This window comes from Gopherus flavomarginatus, chromosome 2 (assembly GCF_025201925.1).
Source record: "Gopherus flavomarginatus isolate rGopFla2 chromosome 2, rGopFla2.mat.asm, whole genome shotgun sequence".
NCBI classification, from domain to species: domain Eukaryota; kingdom Metazoa; phylum Chordata; order Testudines; family Testudinidae; genus Gopherus; species Gopherus flavomarginatus.
This window is the reverse complement of record NC_066618.1, coordinates 119,588,859-119,608,577: the sequence shown is the minus strand read 5'-3', so window position 1 is coordinate 119,608,577 and position 19,719 is coordinate 119,588,859. Positions and strand designations below refer to the sequence as shown.

The 19,719-nt window shown below is 47.1% G+C and overlaps 1 protein-coding gene across 5 annotated transcripts in view; it reads right to left on the bottom strand.

The window, feature by feature from the left end:
* INVS (inversin) overlaps positions 1 to 19,719 on the bottom strand; it is a 219,896-nt gene that overhangs the window by 135,730 nt on the left and 64,447 nt on the right. The window lies entirely within an intron of this gene.

Here is a 19,719-nt window from a genome sequence, read left to right as displayed (position 1 = left end):
GATGCCTTTTTTGATCATGCCATATGGATTGACAACAGACTACGCCAGTGACATAGAGAAAGGAATGGGTCAGTACCACATTCCAGCCAAGTCTCCTTAGTAACAATCCCTGGGTTGGTCCCAGGGCTCATGCAACTCGATGCAGCCCACCACCAGGTGACTACCAAGGAAAGAGAATCCCATTCTCACCACAGGTTGTGTTTCTACTGAGGGAAACCTAGCCACGCACTTGCCGGCTGCCTGTTGTGGGTCTTGAGACATCCATCCCCTTACAAAAGCTTGCCCAAGGCATGGTAAGATCTCATTACGTCTCCAAGTTCAGGTCGTCCGATACATCCCAGGTGAACCTTGATGAGTTCTCCGACAACATGCACTCATGGACTCCAGGGCAGCAGACAACTTCATGGATGCTGACACTGCACAAACTTTGGACATGCCTGCGCAGCCAAAGGTAACTCCTGACCTCATGGAGGCCATAGAATGGCTAGTTCCTGTCCTCAGACCTGGTGACCTAGGAGACCATGCCTTTGGAAACTGTTATCTAGAATTACAGAGAAATCCTAAGATTTGGAGTGATCTCTTTACTCCACTTTCCTATAATTGTTGGCATCTCATGGTTGGCAACACATGACACGCACATCTTGTGGTGGGAATGAAATATCAGTTTCCACTCTGAATTCTTTCAGCACATCTGCCTGCACATACCGCCTGACGGAGCCCAGCCAGAGACTGGATTACTGCTTGGAAATCCTCTGACCCTGGTCATGGGTCAGGTGAGACCACCACTAAAATCAACCCCTGTTCTTCCCACTAAGTATCACAAATACCTGGATGTCTTTAGAAAAACAAAAAAAAGCAGACATCCTACCAGCATACTGAGACTAAAATTGTCTGATTAAGCTACAGCCCGGGGCCAAGATACCCTTCAGCCACATCTATGCAATGTTGGAACTCGCAGCCCCATGGCTCTATCTCCAGAAGAATCTTGCCACAGGGTTACTCTGGTTATCAACCTCCGCTGCCAAGTCCCTTCTTTTTGTCAAAAAGAAAGATGGGAACCTGTGCCTATGCATGGACTATCAGGTTCTCAATCAAGTAACTGTAAGAAATTGGTACCCCCTTCCTCTCATCCCGGAATTGTTGGGCCACGTGCAATCAGCTCAGGTACTCACTAAGCTTGACCTGCGAGTTTACAACCTGGCAAGGATCAGAGCAGGGGATAAACAGAAAACAGCTGTTTGAATCTGCTGTGGCCATTATGAATACTTGTTAATGCCATTCAGTCTCACAAATGCTGCTGTCATTTTTCAGCATTTTGTGAACAATGTAGTCCATGACATCCTAGACCAGTACGTCATAGTTTACCGTGACAACATACTTCTTTTCTCCAGAGTCCAAGACAACATACCTAGCAAGTCTGATCAGTCCTGGATTGGCTCTGCCAACATAGGTTATATGCAAAACTTGAAAAGTGCAACTATGATCAACATTCCATGGAGTTCTTGGGCTACATCTTGTTGCCCGAGGGCCTCCAAATGGATCCCAGAAAAGTGGATGCTGTTCAGATCTAGGTGGCCCCTTTAAACACCAAGAAGCTGTAATACTTCCTGGGGTTCACTAACTTCTATAGATGTTTCTTTTCTGGATTTTTGGGCCAAATAACCCTGTTGACAGCACTTCAGTGCAAGAACACCTTCATCTGGTCCCTGACAGCACAACTGGTGTTCAACTAGCTCAAGAGGGCCTTCACCAGTGTGTCATTCTTGACATGCCCCAACCTAATGAGGCCCATTGTCATTGAGACTGATGCCTCCAATGCTGCCATCAGGATCATACTACTCAAAGACATGGCTCCTGACAGCATCCCCTCCCTTGTGTCAGCTCCTCACGGAAGCTTACTCCAACAGAACATCACAAAACCCTAGGGAAAAAAATGTCTAGTGATCAAGTCCAGCTTTGAAGAGTGGCACTACTACCTGGAAGAGGCCAGGTACCCTATACAGGTGTACATAGATCATCAAAAACTAGAACACTTTTGCAAGGCTAAAGTGCTAAACCAAAGACAGTTCTGCTGTGCCCTGTTGTTCACGTTTTAACTTCAACATCAATGCCCAGTCCCAAAAAGGGAAGTACCTCACCAGCCAAGACCCCTATTGCATGGAGCTACTATGCATCCTCAAGCCCTGCAATTTCCTAGATGCCACTACTTCTCAAGACTTCACGTTTCTGATCTGCACAGCAGGGGGGAGAAGCTCCCACCCAAGGAACTTGAGGTCAAAAGCAAGAGGCAACATCAGAAACAGGATGGCTTATTCTATGTCAAGGGTAACCTATATGTTCTGCTAGGATGTCCCCAACTAGAGGTTTTGAGATTCAGCTGTGACTCCCGGATAGCAGGCCACTTTGTCCACCTCAAGACCCTTTGCCTGATTGCCTGCTCCTTCTGGTGGTCCTGGATATAAGCGATGGTGCACTTCTATGTAGATTCTTGCAAGGTATGTGCTTGGATCAGGAGGCCATGCGTGAGAGTCCTTGGCATTCTAATATCTGCAGAAACTCTGGCTAGATCATGGGAGACCATCAACTTGAGTTTTATAGTAGAGCTCCTCAAGTCAGACTGATACACTGTCATCTTCACTGTGGTCAACCAGTTAATCAAAATGGCCACTTTCTCCCTATTGTGCACCTGCCCACCATGGAAGAGTCAGCTCAATTCTTGGTGACACACATTGTCCATCTCCATGGACTTCCTGCATAGGTCACAGCCGACTGAGGTCTGCAATATGTGTTTCAGTTCTGGCACAAAACCCTGCAGTTGCTTGAGGGCTGTGCCTATACATCTTCTGCCTATCACCCACAGACTGACGGCCAGTTCAAGAAAATGAATCAAGTCTTACAACAGCATCTACAGAGCTTTATAAATTATCAGCAGAATGGCTGGTTGGCTTTCCTGCCACATGCAGAATTCGCCGATAATAACCCCACTATGTTTTCACTGGGCAGAGTCCATTTAATGCAACCTTTGGGTTCCATACCAGTCTCCACAAACTGGGTACAGCAGATCCACAAAGTCCAGGAGGAGCTTCAGGCACATCCTGAAAATGCGAAGAGGGACTACAAACAATACACTGGCCACCAGCACCAGAAAGGTCCAGAATTTGCAGTTGGATAAAAGGTCTGGTTTTCAGTACACCACCATATGGACCAGCCTCGTCACAAATTGTTCAGCCTGTATCTGATTAGCCAGGTGATCAACTCAGTGACTGTCAAGCTCTAGTTGCACAGATCCATCAGGGTACACCACTTGTTCTACACATCGCTGCTGAAGCTGCACATTGACAACTCCTTTGCTCACTGACAACAACCACTGCCCACTCCAGTTCCAGTCCAGGATCATGATCACTATGATGCCTATGAGATTTTAAATTCTAAAATCAAATGTGATTTGATTTCCCTCATTGATTGGGAACATTATAGCCCTGAGGTGCGCTCCTGGGAACAGGTGTCCCAGTTCCATATGCCTGACTTCATAGTGGCCTTCCAGACAGCCTATGCAGATAAACCCAGCCCAATATATGAGGGTTGCCCCTAGAAGACTGTGCGTATGATGTGAGGATCGGCAGGACTCAAACCTAATTGGGCAGAGCCTCCAGGCCACTTGGCAGCAGCTGTAACCTGCCTGCCCCCTTCTCCCTGCAAACTGCAGCAGACATAGACTATGGTAAGTGCTGCATGAGAGACCCGATTGGCAGACACTTAGGTGGATCCTGATTGTCCTCTTGACTCTATATAAGCCCACAGAGCATACCAGGATGTGCCAAGGCAACACTACAGATTCTTACTGGACTGCCATGATTGACTCTGCTTCTGATCTCCCAAGATCGACTTTGTCTCTGACTTGGATTCTGACCTTTACTCCAGAACCCCAAACACAAGTTCTGACCTCCGGTATTGATCTCAGCCTGGAAACCTGCCCATGAGCTGCTTGAGCCACGCCTCCTACCCCAGAACTCTGACACCTTAAAGCTTGAAGACCTCTAGAAAAAAGTACTGCCTATCAAGCCTTGCCCCTTAAATCTCCTTCAATTTGGAGGACAGGATTAAAATTTAAAATAAACTCGATAAATTAGAAAATTGGTCTGAAAATTATGGGATGAGGGGGGTCCAGGTTTAGGGCTTGTCAGGGTGAGGGTTTGAGGACCTGCTTAATGGGAGAGCCCCAGCTGCTGCCGAGGGGGCACCACATGCTGGGCTCCTGCTTCCCCCCCCACCCCACAATTCCCCTCTCCCCTTCTCTTCTCCATCCCCCTTCCCTTCACAAGCAGGTGTGTGCACGCCACATGCACGCCAGCCAGATTTCCCCTTAACAGCGTCTGTAGGACCAACCCTTCACCCCCTCAGTTCCTCCTTGCCGGCACTCTGACAGAGGGGCAGGAGGGTGGGTATTGGAATGGACATGAACACCACATCTCGAAGAACAACAGTTACAAAAAGGTGAGTAACCATTTTTTCTTCTTTGAGTGATTGTTCATATGCATTCCAAGCAGGTGACTCACAAGCCTGAGTTTAGGTGGTGGGGTTGCAGTTCACTGCAGATTGGAACACTGCCCTGCCAAAGGCTGCATCGTTTCTGGCCTGGTGCGTAATGGTATAGTGCAATGTGAATGTGTGGATTGAGGACCACGTGGCAGCCCTGCATATCTCCTCTGCTGGGACCTGAGCCAGGAACGCAGTGAGGAGGCCTGTGCCCTTGTGGAGTGGGCTGTGATTGGCGGGGAAGACACCTTGGCCTGACTGTAGCATTCACGGATGCAAGTTGTGATCCACGAGGAGACACGCTGTGAAGAGATAGGGAGCCCCTTCATCCTGTTGGCCACAGTTACAAAGAGTTTGGTTGATTTCCTGAACGGTTTAGTTCATTCAATACAGAATGCCAGGGCCCTGTGAACGTCCAGGGAATGCAGCCTATGCTCTGCACTGGAGGAATGTGGCTTACAGTAGAACACAGAGAAAAAAATGTCCTGCCCCATGTGGAGTTGGGAGACTACCTTAGGAAGGAATGCCGGGTGTGTCCTGAGTTGGACTTTGTCTTTGTGGAAGACAGTGTATGGAGGCTCGGACATCAGGGCTCTGAGCTCAGATACCTTCCTGGCCAAGGGTATGACAGCCGCGAGGAATGCGACCTTACAGGAGAGATATAGCAAAGAGCACATAGCCAGTGGCATGAAGTGGGGGCCCATGACGGCAGAGAGGACCAAATTAAGGTCCCAAGCCTGGACTGGTTGTCGAGTATGCGGAAACAACCTATCCAGGCCTTTGAGGAAGCGACAAATCAATGAGTTTGTGAAGACTGAACCCCCTTCAGCTTCTGGGTGGCACGCAGAAATGGCCGCCAAGTGGACCCGAACTGAAGAGAGAGAAAGTCCCCGCTGTCTCAACTGGAGTAGGTAATCAAGGATGAGAGGGATCAGGGCAAGCAATGGAGCATGTCCCTGCTGTTCATCCCAGATGGAAAAACATTTCCACTTGGCCATGTATGTGGCCCTGGTGGCGGGTCTTCTGCTACCAAGGAGGACTTGTCTGACCTGCTATGAGCATTGCATTTCCACCAGGTTTAGCCATGGAGCGTCCAGGCTGTGAGGTTGAACAACTCCAGGTTCGGGTGGCAGAGGTGGCCCCGATCCTGCTTGATCAGGTCTGGGAGCAGGGTCAATGTGAGGGGTGCCTGTATGGACATGTGCAGCATGTACCACTGCTGGCGTGGCCACGCCGGAGCTACCAGTATGACGCGAGCGTGATCCCTGTGTATCTTGAGGAGTACCCTGTGGACCAGGGGGATTGGAGGGAAGGCGTAAAGCAGGCCGCCTTCCCACGAGAGGAGGAAGGCATCCATTAGAGATCCTGGACTGCGTCTCATGAGGGAGCAGAATTGTCGACACTTCCTGTTGTCCCTCGAGAAAAACAGGTCTAGCTGGGGATAACCCGAGAGATGGAAGATTGAGCGTGCCACATCTCGGCGAAAGAACTACTCAAGACCATGGAAAGAGCGGCTGAGGGCATCCGCCAGGCCATTCTGCACCCCCGGGAGGTAGATGCCATTAAGTGAATTGCATTCTGTATGCAAAAGTCCCATAATGCGAAGTCTTCCTGGCACAGGGGAGAGGAGCGTGCACCTCCATTTGTAGGTACAGAACATTGCCGAGGTATTGTCCGTGAGGATTGCAACACACCTGCCCACCAAACGAGATCTGAAAGTGAGGCAGGCAAGGTGAACAGCCTGTAGCTCCCTGATGTTGATGTGTAGGGAGAAGTCCTCTGGGGACCAAAGGCCTTGGGTCCTGAGATGTGCCCCCCACCCCAGATCCAACACATCTGTCACCAAAGAAAGGGATGTCTGAGGGACGATGAAGGGTACTCCTGCACAGACCACTTGCAGGTCAAGCCACCACTCGAGAGAATCCAGCACCGCTCGGAGAAGTGTCACCACCGAATCCAGCATGTCCCTGGTTGGTTGGTACACAGTCGCTAACCAGGACTGAAGAGGATGCAGCCTGAGCCTGGCATGGCTTACCACATAGGTGCACGCAGCCATATGTCCCAGAAACTTGAGGCAGTTCCTTGCTGTGGTGGTCGGGAAATGGTGGAGACGAAGGATGATGTCATACATGGACTGAAATCTGGCCTCCAGTAGGTATGCTCTGGCCTGCGTCGAGTCCAGAACTGCCCCTATGAACTCTATCCGTTGGACAGGAGACAGGGTAGACTTGGCCTCGTTCAACAGGAGACCGAGCTCGAGGAAGGTCTGTCTGATACAGACCACCTGAACCTCCACCTGTGCCTTGGAGCGGCCCTTGATAAGCTAATCATCCAGGTAGGGAAACACTTGAATTCCGTGCTTGCGCAGGAAAGCTGCTACAATTGCCATGCACTTTGCGAAGACCCTTGGGGCCGCTGACAGGTCAAAAGGCAGGACTGTGAACTGGAGATGGGTGTTGCCCACTACGAACCTGAGATAATGTCTGTGCTGAGGAATTATTGCGATATGGAAGTACGCGTCCTTCAAGTCGAGGGCAGCATACCAGTCTCCTCGATCCATGGAGGGGATGATGGAGGTCACAGAGACCATATGGAACTTGAGCTTCTTTACAAATTTGTTCAGATGCCGCAAATACAGAATGGTCTGAGGTCTCCTTTTGCCTTCGGTATAAGGAAATACCAGGAGTAAAAACCCCTACCCGAGTTCCTGAGGAACTTCTACTGCCTCTACTACGAGGAGGGACTGCAATTCCTGAATTAGAAGTTGCTTGTGAGAGGGGTTTCTCGTGAGAGGGGTCTCTGAGAAAGGGGCGGGGAGGTGGGCTGGTGGGAGGAGAATTGGACACAATATCACCTCTCTACCATGCAGAGCACCCAACTGTCCGATGTGATTCTGGACCAGGCATGACAGAAGGGAGACAGACGTGACGAAAAGGTAGGGTTGGTAGGATCCAGAGTCCTGACTGGTAGGTTGTCCTCGACCATACCATCAAATATAGGGTCTAGGCCTCGACGGAGGCGGCGGCTGACCAGATGACTGGCCAGAGGGCCGTTGTTGCCTTCTTCTGCCATTTCTGCTTTGCCTACGCGAGGGCTCTAGGGGGCTCTGGGGCTGGTACGGCTGCGGAAATGGCTGTAGCCTGAATTGCCTGCGTTGGGTGGCTGGGGTGTGCAGGCCTAGCAAGCACAAGGTAGCCCTTGAGTCTTTTAGGCTATGGAATCTCTTGTCCGTCTTGATGGAGAAGAGCATGGGCCCCTCAAAGGGGAGGTCCTGGATGGTCTGTTGGACCTCATGTGGAAGGCCTGAGACCTGAAGCCAGGCTCCCCACCACACGACCAGTCTGGTTGCCAGCATGTGGGAGGCTGCACCCAGGGCTGCTTGGAGGAATGCCCTGGAAATTAGCTTCCCCTCCTCTCCCAGAGCAGAAAATTCTGTTCCCGCTTCCTGGAGAAGGAGTTCAGCAAACTTGGACAAGGCCAAGCATGTATTATGGCCATACCGGCTCACTATAGCCTGTTGGTTGGCTATACATAGTTGCAGACCCCCCATTGAGTACATATTTCTACCAAAGAGGTCCAACAGCTTGGCCTCCCTGTTCTTCGGTGTAGACCCTTGGAACCCCTGATGCTCCCTTTGGTTGGCCACATCCACAAACAGAGAGTCCGGGGAATGGTGGGTATATAGGTGTTCATGGTACAAAGTAGTGCCTCTCTGTCTTTTTGGCCATAGGGGCCAACCAAGCTGGCATCTGCCACAAGGTGTGGGACATATCAGCTATCGCTTTGATCAATGGTAAGGCAAACCTAGACGGGCCCGAGGGGGCCAGGATGTCCACTACCGGATCTACATCCACCTCGATTTCCTCTGCTAGGATCGCCAGACTCTGAGTGGAATGCTTAAGTAGCTGCTGAAGCACCTAGTTGTCCTATAGGGCTGGTGCCACTGATGTTCCCGCAACCGCCTCATCCGGTAGAGGAGGAGGAGGAGATCACCTGCAAAGGACCTTCCTCTGTATCCTCAGACTCTGCAGGGTTCTGTTGCGTGGCCAGTATGGATGTAGGATGCGGCGCCGGTATCGGGAATGATGTCGAACGATGAGGCATGCTGGGTGGTGCCTGCAGCATCAGAAACATAGACACCGGCACTGACGGGGACCAACTAGGCGATGCCGGGTTCTGTTGCGGTACACTCCTGTCAGACAGTGGTGCTGGTGGTGGAGGCATTTGCGCCGGAGCCACTCACGTCGAGGAGACCGACGCAGACCTAGAGCGCAGGCCGTGTGCCTGTCTCAGGGACTGATGGTAAGCTCAGGGAGTTCAGAACGGCCACTGGGAGGGCGGTTGCTACTGTTGCTGCCACTGCACCAGGTAAGGTTGTTGGCTTGCCTGAGAAGCCGACCTCCTGCTCCTCGATCTACTGAAGCGGTAGGATTCTGCTTCCAAGCCCGAGGTCTCCGAATAGGAGGACTGAGAGAGAGCAGTACCCACTGTCACCAGGAAGTGGTGCCACGAGGCTGGGGAGCGCTCTCTCTGCACCGGTGTGGCGCGGGGTGGGGACAGAGGCAACATCATGGCAGGCTTGCCCCTTGATTGGATCAGGGGTCAGGCTGTGTCTGGCAGCTCTTTCCATCAGCGCGGGGAGACCGGCACCAGGAGGCTTAAGTCAGAGGCTGCCTTGATCGCCTCCGGGGTCGATGGGAGACACGCATCCTTTCTGAGGTCTGGGGAACTAGACCGGTCCGGACTCCACTGCATCGCCACTGGGACGGGAGTCAAGGGGCCCTTGGGAGGATGTAGTTGTGGCTGGGCTTGTTCCACCACAGTCGTGGATGCCACCAGCCTTTTAAGGTCCTGGTGAGGTGATTGGTCCCCTCACTGGCCTTTTCTTTTTCGCGGGCACCAGAGATGGTGATTGGTGCTGCATGGAGGCCGATTTCCTATGTCCTGATTCTCTCCGGTGCTGGGACTTAGAGGGCTTACACTGGGCCTCCTGTCTTGTTAGCAGTGCCAAAGCGCTGCGCATCGAGGATGAGGTGCTTGGTGCTGGATCGGCAGGCTCAGGGTCCGAGTGTGGCCGTAAAGCCACCTCCATCAGGAGCACTCTGAGTCTCTGCTCTCTGTCCTTAAAAGTCCTGGGATGGAATCCCCTGCAGGTACTGTACCGGTCTCTTTGGTGGCTCTCCCCGAGGCACCTCAAGCAGGACGAGTGCAGGTCACTCTTCAGCATAAACTTCCCGCAGTCCGTGGAGAGTTTAAACCCTGGGAACCTGGGCGTGCCCCAGTGGGGTGATGAGTACATTGAGGGGGAAGCCCCACAACAACTATTAACTATCTACAACTAACACTAACTCTAAACTATGAGAAAGGAAATAACTATATACACTTAGATGAAACACTGCTAGGCTCGCTGCAAGAGCGAGCAAAGTTCCAGCTAGCCATCAGCGGTAAGAAGAAGCAGAGGGGGTGGAGGGTCGGCAGGCCCCTATATAGGATGCCATGGAAGCGCCACTCCAGGGGGTGCCAGGGCCAGCCCTATGGATGCTGTGAGAGAAAATCTTCTGGCTGGCATGCACACGGCGCATACACACCTGGTTGGAATGCACATGAATAATCACTCGAAGAAGAACCATGCATTTTCTTTATTAATTAAAAAAAAAAAAAAAAAGAGACAACGGACAAGGTAGCCCGGGTTGGGTGGGGGAGGAGGGAAGGACAAGGCCACATTGCTTATTGTAGCCACACTAAAAATCAAACTGTTTGAATGACAGCTTCCATGCTGATGATGCTTGTTAAAATAATGCGTCATTAAAATTTCTGAGTGAACTCCTTGGGGGAGAATTGTATGTCTCCTGTTCTGTTTTACCAACATTCTGCCATATATTTCATGTTGTAGTAGTCTCAGATGATGACCCAGCACATGTTCATTTTAAGAACACTTTCACAGCAAAGTTGACAAAATGCAAAGAAGGTACCAATGTGAGATTTCTAAAAATAGCTACAGCACTCGACCCAAGGTTTAAGAATCTGAAGTGCCTTCCAAAATCTGAGAGGCACAAGGTATGGAGCATGCTTTCAGAAGTCTTAAAAGAGCAACACTCCGATGTGGAAACTACTGAACTCAAACAACCAAAAAAGGAAATGAACCTTCTGCTGGTGGCCTCTGACTCAGATGATGAAAATGAATGTGTGCTGGTCCACCCTGCTTTGGATCATTATTGAGCAGAACCAGTCATCAGCATGGACATATGTCCTCTGGAATGGTGGTTGAAGCATGAGGGGGACATATGAATGTTTAGCACATCTGGCATTTAAATACCTTGCAACGCTGGCTACAACAGTGCTATGTGAATGCCTGTTCTCACTTTCAGGTGACATTGTAAACAAGCGGGCAGCATAATCTTCTGCAAATTGTAACCAAACTTGTTTGTTTGAATGGTTGGCTGAAGTAGGACTGAATGGACTTGTAGGCTCTTAAGTTTTACATTGTTTTATTTTTGAATGCAGTTACTTCTTTGTACATAATTCTACACTTGTAAATTTCATGACAGTACTTATATTAAGTGAATTGGAAAATACTATTTCTTTTGTTTTTTTACAGTGCAAATATTGTTAATCAAAAATAAAGTGAATGATGCACACTTTGTATTCTGTGTTGTAATTGAAATGAAGATATTTGAAAAGGTAGAAAATATTTAAATACATAGTATTCTACTATTGTTTAACAGCTCAATTGTGATTAATTTTTTTAATCGCTTGAGAGCCTTAGAAATAGTATTTTTCAATTCATCTAATACAAGTCCTGTAATACAATCTCTTTATCATGAATGTTGAACTTACAAATGTAGAATTATGTACAAAAAATAATTGCATTCAAAAATAAAATAATGTAAAACTTTAAAGCCAAGAAGTCCACTTAGTCCTACTTCTTGTTCAGCCAATTGCAAATCAAACAAGTTTGTTTACATTTCCAGGAGATAACGGCTGCCTGCTTCTTATTTACAATGTCACCTGAAAGTGAAATCAGATGTTCACATGGCACTGTTGTAGCTGGCATCAGAAATCATTTCATGCAGGTCTTTTCCTCCATGTTTATTATTGTTCCTGTTAGAAACAACAAAACCTTAAATAACTTGGAAGAATCAGAACCTTTGCAGTAGCAGAGTTTTTCATACTTTGAAAATAAAATTAGGTTTTTATTACAGATTTTGTCTCCCAGGAAGAGGAATTTGTTAGTGGCCCCCAATGCCACAGGATAACAAACAGTAGGTCTGTGAGTGGTGAGGAAAATGTCTGGCAGCAAGTAAAATAATGTAAAATAGGGGTGTTTTCATTACTTGACCGTAGAGCAATGAGTAGGGATAATAATGATAATATATGCTGCTTTATTTTTCTGTGTAATACTTTTTAACTTTAACCTCTCTTCAGTTAAATCCTTCCAAAGAAACTCCACGTTACTTCTCTGAAGCCTTCCATAATTGTCCACCAAGGAGACAAATTCATATTATGTGCACACAGAATAATATGTAACTAGCAAGACATGTGAAACAAAACAACTTACATGATCTTCTCTGAGGGCTAAATACTATTCTCCCCCAAGAACAGTGTTCTCTTCACATTACTCAGGCCTGGTCTACACTACGAGTTCATGTAGAACTTAGCAGCATTAAATTGAACAAACCCTGTACCCGTCCACACAACGAAGCCCTTTACTTCGATCTAAAGGGCTCTTAAAATCGATTTCTGTACTCCTCCCCGATGAGGGGAGCAGTGTGGAAATCAACATTGCCATTTCGAATTAGGGTTAGTGTGGCCGCAATTTGACAGTATTGGCCTCTGGGAGCTATCCCACAGTGCACCATTGTGACCACTCTAGACAGCAGTCTGAACTCAGATGCACTGGTCAGGTAGACAGGAAAAGCCCCACGAACTTTTGAATTTCATTTCCTGTTTGGCCAGTGTGGAGAGCTCATCAGCACAGGTTACCATGCAGAGCTCATCAGCACAGGTAACCATGCAGTCTGAGAATTGAAAAAGAGCTCCAGCATGGACTGTACGGGAGGTACTGGATCTGATCGCTGTATGGGGAGAGGATTCTGTGCTAGCAGAACTACGTTCCAAAAGACAAAATGCCAAAACATTTGAAAAAAATCTCAAAGGGCATGATGGAGAGAGGCCACAATAGGAACTCACTACAGTGTTGCGTGAAAGTTAAGGAACTCAGACAAGCCTACCAGAAAACCAAAGCAGCAAACAGAAGATCTGAGGCAGAGCCTCAGGCTGAGCTGCATGCAATTCTAGGGGGGCCCGCCACCACTACCCCATCTCTGATAGTGGATTCCAAGGAGTGGGTAATCTCAGCCATGGCTGAGGATTCTGTGGATGAGGAAGATGGAGGAGCAGGAGGACGAGCTTGCGGAGAGCACACAGCACTCCATTCTCCCCAACAGCCAGGATCTTTTTCTCAGCCTGACTGAAGTACTCTCCCAACGCTCCCAAGGCAGTATCCCAGCCAATGAAGCCATGGAACGGACATATGGTGAGTATACCTTTGTAAATATAAAACATGGTTTAAAAGCAAGCGTTTTTTAATGATTAATTTGCCCTGAGGACTTGGGAAGCATTCACAACCAGTACAGCTACTGGAAAAGTCTGTTAACGTGTCTGGGGATGGAGCGGAAATCCTCCAGGGACATCTCCATGAAGCTCTCCTGGAGGTACTCCAAAAGCCTTTGCAGAAGGTTTCTGGGCAGTGCAACCTTATTCCGTGCTCCATGGTAGGACACTTGACCACTCCATGCCAGTAGCAAGTAGTCTGGTATCATTGCATGACAAAGCCTGGCAGCGTATGGTCCCGGTGTTTGCTGGCATTCAAGCAACATCCATTCTTTATCTCACTGTGTTATCCTCAGGAGAGTGATACTGTTCATAGTAACCTGGTTGAAATACACAAATTTAATTATGGGGACAGAGGTGGCTGTTCCTACTAGGCTGTTTGCCTGTAGCTGAAAAGAAATCCTTCCCTGCAGTTAGCCAAACCGGGGGGAGGGAGGGGAAGCATTGGTGCTGAGCTTTTTGCGTTTGGCTAGCAGGGATCTTCCTGATACCAGCCACGCGGTGGGGGGATGGATAAAGCGATCATCCCAGAGAACTGGATGGGGAGGAAGAGTTTATTTGCTTTCTGCTGCTGCACGTTAACAGGAAAACCGCAGCACTCAACAGTTTGTTTGGTATGTGGGAAAGGAGGGTGCTGCTTTTATGAAGGCTGCAGAATCTGAAAGACAATGGCTTACCACGGTCACATGCAAGCCGAATTCTGTTGCCCAGACCTGCGTCTGTGATCTCTAACACCAGAGCCGCAGGCACTCAATATTAAGATGCAAAATGCAACCTTGTACTGAAATCACATGTGCTATGTAATGTGAATAGTGTTGTTCACCGTGAAAGAGTATAAGCATTGTTCTGTAAAATGTATCTTTTTAAATTCTTCTCTCCCTCTTTTCCCTCCCTTCCGCAGCTGCAAATTTTTCAAGCCTCCCTCCTCCGTCCTGAGGGCTCTCTCAGATAAGGTTGCGAAAAAAACAGACACGAGACGAAATGTTCTCAGAAATCATGATATCGACTCGCAATGAAAGAGCTCATCTGAATGAGTGGAAGGTCACCCTATCCCAGTACAGGAAAGCTGCTAGTGAATGTGAGGCCATGAGGGACGAACGTGAGGAGAGGAGAGACGCTCGAGATGAAAGGTGGCAGGATGCAACGCTGGGGCTGCTGCGTGATCAAACTGACATGCTCTGGCGTAGCTTCAGGAACAGCAGCAGGAACACAGAGTGCAGCTGCAGCCCCTGTATAACTGCCCTCCCACCTCCCCAAGTTCCATAGCCTCCTCACCCAGACATGTAAGAACGCGGGGGAGGGGAAGGCTCCGTGCACCCGCCCACTTCACCCCAGTGGACAGCCCAACCAAAAGGCTGTCGTCATTTCGAAATTTTGAAGCGGACTTTTCCTTCCCTCCTATCCTCCTCCCAAACCCCACCAGGGCTACCTTGTCAGTTCCCTCCCTCTTTTTATAATTAATTAATAATGAATACATGATTTTTAAATGATAGTGACTTTATTTCCTCAGAAAGCAAGCTGTGATTGAAGGAGGAGGGTGAGTTGCTTACAGGGAATGAGTCGATCAAGAGGGTGGGTTTTCATCAAGGAGAAAAACAGAACTTTCACACCGTAGCCTGGCCAGTCATGAAACTGGTTTTCAAAGCTTCTCTGAAGCACAGCACTTCCTGGTGTGCTCTTCTAATCGCCCTGGCGTTTGGCTGCATACAATCAGCAGCCAGATGATTTGCCTCAGCCTCCCACTCTGCCATAAAAGGTCTCCCCCTTACTTTCACAGAGATTGTGGAGCACACAGTAAGCAGCAATAACAATGGGTATATTGGTTTGTCTGATGTCTGAGCGAGTCAGTAACGTGCACCAGCATCCCTTTCAATGTCCAAATGCACATTCTACCACCCCTCTGCACTTGCTCAGCCTGTAGTTGAACAGCTCCTGACTACTGTCCAGGGTGCCTGTGTACAGCTTCATAAGCCATGGCATTAAGGGGCAGGCTGGGTCCCGAAGGATAACTATAGGCATTTCAACATCCTCAACTGTCACTGCGCTGCCAAAGCCACCTCCTCCTCGCCTGGTTTTTCAGTTCCTGGTTCAGCATAAACTGCATGATAATGCGCAAGGTGTTTACAAATGTTCCTGACTGCTGTCTTGAGCTGGCAGGCTCCTTGCTTGCCATGGTATGGCGTCTGCACAGTTCACCCAGAAAAAAAGGCGCAAAACGGTTGGTCGCCGTTGCTTTCACAGAGGAAGGGGCGAGGCTGTACACAAAACCACCAGCGACAATGTTTTTTGCCCCATCAGGGATTGGGATCTCAACCCAGAATTCCAAAGGGCAGGGGAGACCGCAGGAACTATGGGATAGCTACCCACAGTGCAATGCTCCGGAAGTCGATGCTAACCTTGGTACATGGACGCACACTGCTGAATTAATGTGTTTAGTGTAGCAGCATGCACTCAACTTTATACAAGCAGTTGTCCAAAATCAAATTCTGAAAATTCGGAGTAATCCCATAGTGTAGACATACTCTTAGGGCTTATCTTCATGTACAGCACTACAGCGGCACAGCTGTGCCACTTTAGCGAAGACACTACTAACCAAACAGGAAAGCGTCTCCCATCGGTAGTTAATCAACCTTCCTGAGAGGCAGAAGCTGTGTCAGTGGGAAAAGCTCTCCTGTTGACATAGCTCTGTCTACATTGGAAGAGGGGGAGAGGCTAGATCAGTATAACTGTCACTCAAGGGTGTGGAGTTTTCAGACCCCTTTGCGATGCAGTTATGCCAATATAGGTTTGTAGTAAAGTGCAGACCTGGCTTTACTGTTGTCTCTAGGGTGACCAGACAGCAACTGTGAAAAATCAGGACAGGGGATGGGGGGGGGGGGTAATAGGAGCCTCTACAAGAAAAAGACCCAAAAATTGGGACTGTCCCTATAAAAATCAAGACATCTGGTCACCCTAGCTGTCTCCCTCCAGTTCAATTCCCAAGCCCCGCATGGGTTATCATTTTTGTGTTTTTTCCTTTTTAATTTAGTTTGCGAGTTCTTTGTCTATTTATTTACCTGCAAAGTACCATGCATTAGTAATAAGAGTTTCCCTACCACTGCCCTCTTCCAAAATTCATCATGAATAAAGTCAATTGGATGTATTAGCATGGATTAGTAGTTGCACAAATATTGTACTGTTACATGTGTCTATTTCAAAATGTGCCATGATGCATATCTGCATATTAAAGAAGAATCCTAAATTCATGCTTCAGATGACACACAGCAGAAGAACTGAAACTAGTGACTCACCATTCACTGAACTTGCTGTGAATATCATTAAAGGGTTCAGTAGCTTTGCTGGCTTGAGCACTGGGAGCAGTTTGCATTTCTGGCAGCTTTGTTGAGGCTTTTGGCAGACTTTTTTGTAAGCTTTCACTGAAGAGCAAGGGTCAATGGACAGTAAACTCCAGAAGCTGGAAGAGGTGATTTGTCTGAGCTCATCCTTAATTTATCCTCTCCAATATTTTGTAGGTTTTATTTTAAAGTAAAATATTGTAGTAGGAAAAATAATCTTAGCATGTTTGTTTGTGCCTTGGTGAATCCACTCTGTTCACATAAAACCACAGTGTTCAGGCAATACATATATAAAGTCCAGAGCAGTTGAAGATGTGAATTCTACTCTCTGCCACCCTTATGGCCTATGGGAATAACAGCTGTAGCCTCTCTGTGCCTCTGGCATTGAGTACTGGTACCTTTGGATCCATGTGAATTCTACAGTCTCTTCCCTGGCCCATCTCTACCCTGCTCCCATTATGGCTTACTGTGCCAGTGGAGGGATCCTTTCCATGAGCAGGAGGACGTATGCACTCCAAGGCCTGGTCTACACTATGGGGTTAGGTTGAATTTAGCCGTGTTAGGTCAATTTAAAAATTAATGCATCCACACAGCCAACCCCGCTCCGTCAACCTAAAGGGCTTTTCAAATCAGCTTCTGTACTCCTCCCCAGCAAGGGGAGTAGCACTAAAATTGATTTTGCTGGATCGAATTTGGGGTAGTGCGGATGCAAACCGACAGTATTGGTCTCCAGCAGCTATCCCAGAGTGCTCCATTGTGAAAATTCTTAGCATTGTAGAGTTTGTATTTTATAATACAGGCTCGATTATACCACCCTTACACACACACACACACACACACACACACACACACACACACACACACACACACAGTTGTACCATATGCCCCAAAAATCAGTGGAACTACTCTGAGAATAAGGTACTACTCAAAAAGAGTAAGGGTATCACAATAAGACGTTTTCTCTATATTTGCTGACAAGAAACTTCATTAACACAGAGTAAGCATTGACTGGTGGTATCACCTGCTCTTTCAGACCTGCACTGTACTCAGATTACATTTCCCGAAAATAAAAAAATCCCCTGAAACAGAGACAGATTGTAGCAACATGCCTATGTTTCATTTTCAGATTCTGCCAAGGTTAGTGCTTGAATCTACAGTGCCTGGAGTAGCTCAGGTTTAATGGACAGTGCATATCCTTTTGAGCCACTAACATTCTGTGCTTAGTGGCTGGCTAGCAGCCCTCTTGGCTATTTTGTCTGCATATGTGGACTGTAACCTGTCTGGCTCACAAGCATGAGATTCAAGCCTAACTATTGAGTAATGTTTTAAATATTACTTCCTCAAAGGGGTAGTGGGCCTCTGGAGTAAATGTTGAACTACTGAGACTCTTTGGGGCCCATGGCTTGATCCTAGGGTGACCAGATGGTAAGGGGAAAATATCAGGACCACTGCAATTTTTTTTTTTTTTTTTTTTTTTTTTTTTTACACTCACCCGTCCACGTCTTCGGCGGAGAATCCTTCAGTCACGGACAGTGTTTGGCAGCATTTTGGAGGCACGTACTTCTGTCTTTGTTGGCAAGGTTTATTACCAGCCGCTGAAATACCACCGAACACCGTTCGCGACTGAAAGACTCTCTGCAGAATTGCCGCCAAAGACCAGGAAGCAAACTATCGGGACAAATAGCGTCCCAACCGTACTCCGGTCGGGACACGGGACAAACTCCTCAAAATTGGGACAGTCCCAATTTTATCCGGACATCTGGTCACCCTACTTGATCTCCAAGTGTGTGCAAAAAACACATTGTTAAAAAAACTGTCACCACTAAGAAATGTTTTTTTTTTCCCTGGGGGAGAGGGGCTGAATTTTAGGATAATTTGCACAAGGCTTTCCTAAATTTGGATCATTAACTTCACCTCACACCTCCATGAGGCAGAAAACTTCAAGGAGATATGAGAAAGCAAGTGGATTTTAGAGCACTTACAAGAGTCATCCTTTAAACAAGAAGCATTTCTCAATCTTAACTATAGTAGAGTTGGTGCTCTCCTATAATCCCATATGACAAATACCTTTAACACAAACAATTGTTTTCTTAATCATGCAAAGTCAGCTCATGGCAACATCTAGAAACGTTTTTTTTAAGTGCTTAAAAAAAGCAAATTGGAATCAGAATTTATATCTCAAAAATTCCCAAAGTCTGAACTGGCTGACGCACACTATGTACAGTACTATTCATTTCTATGTACTATTTATTTGGTCTTGGTCTGTAAATCTTGTAAAGCATAAAACTGATCTCTCTCAGCATTAACAAACAAAATCTTAATATTTAAACTGATTTTTAATAGCTAAAATTAACCCTGTTGCAAAGATTCCTTGTTGTTGTTCAGTAATATCTGAAAAAGTACTAAAACAAAGGGTACACCAACTCAGCTATTTTGGTAAACTTAACACTAGAAGTGATATTCATCTACCAGGCTGCAAAGAAAGCACCAAAGCAAAAAGAAATTCAAGTGTCTCCATTACACACTGCAAAACTGTAAACAGACTGCACAGACATCAATTTTTTCTGGGGTGTTCCCTTAAATTTTTGTAAGATACAGCTGATACACTGTATGAGAATCAAAAACTGAAGAAGAGAAAAGAATTCTTATCTTAGCTCCCAGTGCTGTAGGTATTGTTAATTCATGCTGCAGTGTTCTAAATGTACTGAAGTCTGAACAGTTACTGAAAAAAAACTGTCATTTCCTTTTCTCTGTCCCCCTAAGTGTTAAGGAATTTATGAGAGCTAAATTTGATTTACATCTGTATACCCAGAAAAGTTGCTACATAAAGTTTAAGGATATTGTGAATAAAACTGATATATGATTAAATTTTGACTGAATAATGATGATGTTGCTTTGACACTATTAAATACGTAAGCTAACTAGTGGGTGTATTAAAGAAAATCTTCAAAAATACATTTTACACATTTGGTGTTGCACCATAACATTAGTCCACTGAAATTCAGCACTGCAATAAATCTCTAGGTGCTACAATTTTTCTTCCACATTGATAAAGATGATGCCATACTCTTAATCTAAAGTAAACTGCTGCCTGGCAAATTTAAACATCTGATGTATTGCTAATCCTCTCAACTCAACCATGGCAGCAGCATCACTAATCTTGACATTGTATCTAAATCTTACAAAGTACCCTTTTAGTAACTCCACTAGAAGCAGTTCAGACTCTAAGTTGAAA